This window comes from Notolepis coatsorum (assembly GCF_963971535.1).
Source record: "Notolepis coatsorum genome assembly, chromosome: 2".
In the NCBI taxonomy this organism is placed as follows: Eukaryota; Metazoa; Chordata; class Actinopteri; order Aulopiformes; family Paralepididae; genus Notolepis; species Notolepis coatsorum.
In genome coordinates, this window is record NC_140166.1 from 216004722 (window position 1) to 216012220 (window position 7499).

At 48.7% G+C, this 7499-nt stretch overlaps 1 pseudogene across 1 annotated transcript in view; it reads right to left on the bottom strand.

Moving 5' to 3' along the window:
• Positions 1–1176: 1176 nt before the first annotated feature.
• LOC311223754 (voltage-gated delayed rectifier potassium channel KCNH5-like) overlaps positions 1177–7499 on the bottom strand; it is a 301501-nt pseudogene continuing 295178 nt past the window's right edge. Inside the window, exon 15 of the transcript in view lies at positions 1177–2421. The product of the transcript in view is annotated as a voltage-gated delayed rectifier potassium channel KCNH5-like (transcript). The remainder of the gene's footprint in view (positions 2422–7499) is intronic.

The window sequence follows — 7499 nt, forward strand, 5'->3', positions numbered from 1 at the left end:
AAACCCCATCGGACCTTCTCAAAACCCATCGGACCTTCTCAAAACCCATCGGACCTTCTCAAAACCCATCGGACCGGACCTTCTCAAACCCCATCGGACCTTCTCAAACCCCATCGGACCTTCTCAAACCCCATCAGACCTTCTCAAAACCTCCCGGAGCATCTCAAAACCCATCGGACCTTCTCAAAACCCATCGGACCTTCTCAAACCCCATCGGACCTTCTCAAACCCATCGGACCTTGGGCAAAAAGAAAAAAAGCAAAAGCAAACATCTGACCCTTTTACCAGTTTTTCTGTCTCGAAACTGTTCATCCACCTTTTCCTCTTCCAGTAAATCCTTAGTTAAATGTTTATAGTGCTACCAGTATGCAAACCCTGAATGTCCATATATTAAATTATCAATGAAAAATAGTCATATGTACAATAGTGTAGTTCAATAAAATCTCGGTACTCTTTTAAATGAGCTTTTTGCATGCAGTCAACTGCATAATGTACAGGCAATAAAGTACGTCAAACTCGTCGTTTTCCTCGGCATACCAGAATCCAGCTGGACATGCATAGAGAGAGAGGTATGTACAATCACAAAAAAAAGGTCCCAAGAGTCATTTGAGACGTGCTCGACTGCAAGTCATGCCCAAAGGGAGACAACAAAAAAAAAGTCTGTGCAAACGTTAAAGTAGCCGGTTGAGAACCAGTGGTGTAGTAGTTGGTCTGGAGCGTTGCCCGCCTAGAACCATGAGAGAAGGATCAGTCCCCTTTACCACTGGGAGACACACTGCGTTGTAGGTGAGGTTTCCGGGTGCTGATCTGCGTCCCATCCTCTTCTTATTAATCCCAGATGCCCGCATGCTTCCTATATAAAAAGAATGCCTGCCTATCAAACATTCGAAACCTTTTACCAGTTCCTCCACTTTTCAAAACTCTTCATCCACCTTTTCCTCTTCCAGTAAAACCTTAGTTCACTGGAATCCTGAGCTGCGGGTGGCATCCTCTTCTTATTAATCCCAGATGCCCGCTTCCTTCATGGAATGCCCGCCTTATCGGTCGAATTACCATCGACAGATAGTACAACGCTAATGTGCCTTGGGGGGGGGGGGGAACGTAGCGGTATAGTAAGCACTAATAAGTCCACCTCCTCCGGCGGCCCACTCTACACACCACTGGCCCCAGTTCTCTTCAGAGCCCGTCGTCCTTCTCCACGTCCGGAGACACGGGCCTTGAGACGGTGAAGATGTCCTGACGTTGGGTTTTGGCTTTGGCCGCGGCGGCGGAGGAGGAGGAGGAGGCGGACGACGAGGGCCCCCCCGCCGGCGGCGGCTGCGGCCTCCTCTGGTCCGACGACGACAGCAGCCTGATGATCTCGGCCACTTGGCCCTCCAGGGCGCCCAGGCGGCCCCCCAGCGTCTGGATGTCCTCGCGGAGCTCCAGGCGCGTCTCGTGCAGCGCGGCCTGCAGCACCTGCTCCGGGATGGGGCAGAAGAAGGGGTTGGGGCTGTGCAGCAGCGGGGTGACGGCCAGCGGGGTGCGCGCCTCGCCGGCCCGGTCGATGCGCAGCTCGCTCTTGGTGATGCCGCTGTCGCACGAGTCCGTCTTGCGGAGGGGGTTGTTGCCGGACAACACCCCGCCCGCACCGCCCCCCTCCTCCAGGTCCCCCGATCTGCGCCCCCCCCCCACCGCCTCCTGACCTTTGCCCTCCTGCTGAGAGAGCATCTCCACGGAGACGGCCTTGGTGACGCTGTTGTTCAGCCCCTCCCTCCGGGGCTCCGCGGAGGAGGAGGCCGGCGGCGGGACGCCCCCCCCCGCGTTGCCCTTGAGGCGCAGCCAGCCGCTGGGCTTCACCAGAGGTCTGCCCCCCAGAGCCGGGCTGCCGGCCACCTTGAGCCTGGCGGCGGTGCCGGTGCCGGCCTGCTCCCCTCCTCCGCCCGCGGGCGGCACAGCTGGGCTGCAGCTCCATGATGTCACAGTTGTTCTGCTTGACGGACGGCTCGCCGGGCCCTACCGTAGGTCAGGGAGCTGCTGTGCATGGGCGTGACCTGGGACACGGTGAGCACGCTGCTGCTGGGCGGAGCTCCGTTCTGCAGGGAGGAGGAGGGCGGCGGCCGCGTGCAGGCTGAGCGGCAGGGAGTGCTGGAGGCTGGAGTGGCCCAGCTGCAGGCTGTGGGGGTGCAGGTGTTGGTGCAGGTGCTGGTGCTGGAGGTGGTGCTGGTGCTGGGGGTCCACCTGCAGCTGGTTCTTCTCCAGGTCCAGCTGCGAGGCGCCGCTCGCCCCCCCTGGTGGCTCCGGAGCTCCTTCTGCTGCTTGAACTTCTGGAAGAGCTTCCGGACCGGGTGGTCCTCGGGGATGGTGAGCTGGACCTCGTTCTTCGCTCCGCTGCCTCTCCTCCTCCTCCTTCTTCACCTCCAGGATCTTGCGGAAGATTATCTGGTCACACGCACACACACACACACACGCACACACACACCACACACACACGCGCACGCACACACACACACACACACACACACACACACACACACACACACACACACACACACACAGAGAGAAAACAACAACAAAGGTATTATCAGTTCACTTATAATTTCATTATTTATTATATGAATAATAATCCTGTCTCTTGCTTTCAACCACCACTGGTAGTGCATTAATCATTGGAGAGTAAACTGTTTTTGTTTTTGTAAACAGTGACAGTGACAGTGAGAGTGAGAGAGAGAGAGAGAGAGAGAGGGGGAGAGGGAGATAGAGATAGAGAGAGAGAGAGGGAGAGAGAGAGAGAGAGAGTGAGAGAGAGAGAGAGAGAGAGAGGTAGAGGGAGAGGGAGGGAGAGGGAGAGGGAGAGGGAGAGAGAGAGAGAATGGAGCCAGAGAGATTTGCAACAATAATTATGGAAATCTGTCAGGTCAGTCTGTCTTATCGTTCCCGCTACCTAATACATTCACGTGTCACATCCACCGCTCAGGTGATCCAACTCGCTCAGGTTGAGCTTCTGGAGATCCGTGTTAAATTATCCATCCGCTCCCCTGCACCCCCCCCCCCCCCCCCCCCCCCCCCCCCCCCCCCCCCCCCTGAATGATTCACCCCGTGTCTGGCTCCGCACGCTCTCTCCCGGTGCCCCTTAGACACTAATTACGTGGAGAATGACAGTGATCCCGGCAGGCGGGGCAGATATATACCGTACGTGTTATTCCTGGTTGGAGCGATAATGGTCCCCAGGTAGCGAGCCGACGAGGCCGGCAAGTGGGTCTTTCTTTACAATTATTGGGAAATGGGGGGGAATATTATATGCACACCTCTCTCCCTCCCTCCCTCCCTCCCTCCCTCCATCCATCATCTCTCCATCTCTCCTTCCCCCCTGCTTCTCGTCAGATCTGTAAGGACCTGCTGCCTCCCCCCCCTCTCTCTCTCTTGCTGTCTTTTTCTCTCTCTCTTTCTGTCTTTCTCTCTCTCATCTTTCTGTCTTTCTCTCTCACTCTCAGTCTCTCTCTCTCTCTCTGCCCCCTCTCTCTCTCTCTCCCTCCTTCCCTCCCTCCCTCCCTCCCTCCCTCCCTCCCTCCCTCCCTCTCTCCCTCCTTCCCTCCCTCCCTCCCTCCCTCTCTCCCTCCTTCCCTCCCTCCCTCCCTCTGTCTCTCTCTCCTGATACCATTGCCAGCAGAAGTCAAGCTGACTCTGTTCTCAGCTCAAACAGGCGCCAGGTGGTGCACAGGATCGGAGACGTGTCAATCATCTCAAACCCTGCCTATGGCCAGAGGGTAGAGCCATATGAAATCTGCCGCGTTCACGGAATAGACCAATAAAAATGGAATCAACTGTAAAACGTGGAATATTGCTAAATTTGCCCTAATCTGGACTGAAATTCCATGTTCGGATGGAACGTTTGGTGCAAAGCAAACATGACCATACACACAACACACAGCAATGTCCAAGCGTCTGGCTGCTTCGGTGTTAATTAACGTAGTCAAAAAAGCGAAGAAATTCCGCACTAAAGCCCTAAATTCAGAGCAGAGCAGTATCCTAATGACTTTTATACCTCAGGCGATAAGGTGTTTTGCAAATTCTGTCAACATACCGTGGACTGGACCCGCAAAAACATGTGCGAAGATCACTTAGTCTCCAAAATCCATATCAGGAACAAGGAAAAACAGCGTGCTTTCCAAAACACACCAGCTCTCTAACAACGATGATCTCTGACTGACACTATTGTGATTAAATAGCTATGCAATGTTACACTACATAGGACTATAGATGGAAATGATCGCTTCTCGCTAAATGTGGTGCACCCATCTATTTCTTGAATGCAAATTATTGTCAGTACACACTGTCCTTTATAAATGAAATTAACTAGAGGTGCATAAATTATGCATTACTATATTTCATCACAATAGAATAGATATAGCTAGGCTACTGACATTGTGATAATGTCAGTAGTAGCTAGATGTATCTATTGTTTACACTTGAAATGTGTATTTTTATTTTGTGTGCATTTTTATTTTGTCACAATATTATTTGAAACATATTATGTAAAATGTAACTGTATTTCTGAAGGGGTCCCCACACGGCGAGCGATTTTAGCCAGGCGACCGATTTTTTTAGCGAGCCGACCGACAGATTTGTATCACCTCCATTGTTATGAATGAGAGAACACACACGGCAGGAGATTTTGAAGCGACGGTCGGCAAGCTATTTCTGTCGCCTCGCTAAATATCGCCTCAATCCTATTTTTTTAGGCGATGGCACACGGACAATGAGGAAATAACATGACTTCTACAGTAGAAGTAGTGCAGAAGTTCTACTGGTGTATCATTTGTACACCTTTAATGTATCAATACATTCATTGATCAATAACCTACGTATTATTACCATGCTACTTATGTTCATTATTATTAACGGGAACAATTTAAATAAATAACGTTAGTTTGAGAAGCTATAGTGGCCGCTTGTCATTAACTAATAAATGAACAATGCGCCACGATGCACCTACTAGATGTTTTTATACTCGGGTAACAAAATAAGTTGTGGGTGTTGACAGAGTTTAATGTCCAGGCTGCAGCTGATGTAACTTAGTTCATAAGGTTTATTGTCCAAAGAAAATGATGGTGAGAACGGAACAGTCTTCAGTGAAAACACATTCTCTCTCAGCAGACCGCATAACACTGGTAGTGAACGTATCGTAGCGATCAGGCATGCAGTAATGTCAGGAAGAATGAGGAGAGGTTGTATTCGTATATGGTGGTTTAATTCCAGCTCAATATGGGTTTACAGGTTAATAAATACACTCCCTCGTAAAGCACAACACAGCTACCTGCTAATACGCTCGCTTCACGACAAACTAACGTCCGGTCCTGGCGGTCCGTCCTCTTAGGTCGCTTTCACACAGGGGCTGTTTGGTCCGGGACTTTCGGACCAGAATTCGATAGTCCGGTTTTTTGGGTTTGTGTGAATGCGTGTCGAACTCGGTTTCGCGGACCAAACAGGCGAACTCTGGTCCGCCTGAAAACGTCGGTCTCGGTTCGCTTCATCGGACCAAATGCGAACCAAATATAGGAAGTGATTATTATTACCACTGCTCGCAGCACTCACTGCAAAACAAGCACACTGCATCTATCTATCTATCTATCTATCTATCTATCTATCTATCTATCTATCTATCTATCTATCTATCTATCTATCTATCTATCTATCTATCTATCTATCTATCTATCTATCTATCTATCTATCTATCTATCTATCTATCTCTCTCTCTCTCTCTCTCTCTCTCTCTCTCTCTCTCTCTCTCTCTCTCTCTCTCTCTCTCTCTCTCTCTCTCTCTCTCTCTCTCTCTCTCTCTCTCTCTCTCTCTCTCTCTCTCTCTCTCTCTCTCTCTCTCTCTCTCTCTCTCTCTCTATCTATCTATCTATCTATCTATCTAACTGTGCATCTTGGGAAGAAGGAAGAAAAAACGTGGCTTATTATTATTACCGAGGCGCACGGCATTGGATCAATGGATCAATGCCACGTCAATACTATTATTACCTTACCACTGCTCGCAGCATTCATTCACTGCAAAACAAGCACACTGCATCTATCTCTCTATCTATCTATCTATCCACACACAGACACACACACGCGCGCGAACACACACAGGCTCGCAGCCACACACACATTTCCACTGTCCAATAGCCGAGCGCCCTTTTCGACCGCGTGACATTGTTCAGAAGGTTCGGTGCGCCTCACAGATTTCTATGTGAACGCAGGCGAACCAAATGAAGAATGCAACAATGTTGCAACTTCACCACCAGAACCGCACCGAGTCCACCAAAACTATATGTGAAAGCGACCTTATATCTCCCGGGGGGAAACACCCCCCAGCTAAACAGAGCGACACATAGCTTATTATACCTGAACGGTCGCCTCTGATGTGCGGGGCTAAGCGATTGTCGTTGAGCGACAGGCGATCGCATCGCCAGGCGACGTCGGTCGCCCGCCGTGTGCAGACCACTTGAGTTGCAGCACTTACAAACATGAAATGGACTGTTATATATTATTAAATTGTGGACATTTATTCATTCCCACTTATTAGACACTATTTATGATGGTAAAATGAGCGTAAAAAGCTAAATACAGAATTCTGAAATATTAAAACGGAAAAAACGGAATTTGGAAAAAAAGAAAACGGATTTCATATGGCTCTACCAGAGGGGTCACTGGGAAAGCCACAGCTTAATTATTAATAAAGAAATCTATGAATGTAACATTTTTTTTTTTTTTTAAATGACACATTTGTATATTGTATATTTGTATAGTGTTGGGACTTTATTCCTCCTGTACTTTTTTTTCTCAGTATGAAGCACATTCTCAGGGGCTCATAAAGAACCAAGCATTTCACTGTAATGTACATGTACTTTATATGTGACTAATAAAACCAAACTTGATGAAAATAAAAAGCTACCATTGATGTTATGACTTGAAACGGTCCCATCTGTTAGCTCTTCTGTTTCATACTCCCTGTTAAGGGTAAATTAACTTTCCTCTGAGTACAGTCTCACACTTTATCAAAAGTTACTCTCTCTTCTGTCAGCAAGAAAACAAGAGAAGAACACGCCAGGTGTGAAGTATCGATAAAGGCTTCATAAAATTTAAGGGGATTCAAAGGCATTATTGAGGTTTATTCTTCAATGGCTTACAATCTCTTTACGTCTACTCTCGACAGCTTTAAATCTATTACCTCGTCAGAAACCAAAGAGCGTCCAAAGTACCGCTGTGATTCGAATTTTGAGAGCTGAACATTCTAATTATGATGTCACGAAGAGTTCCAAAATAGAATTCTGAGTGAAACATTTGAAAAAAACCAAACACTCATCACACCTCAAAAGGGTTAAACACGCTTCACACCATCTCCCGCAATCTGCAGAAGTTATGGAACATTGTGATGATGACACTGTGACGTTCACTGGCAAACTATTGACACGTTCAGTGGAATTGCATTGCTAGGGAACAGCTTGAACCCAAGTATTTGCTGTCAGCTA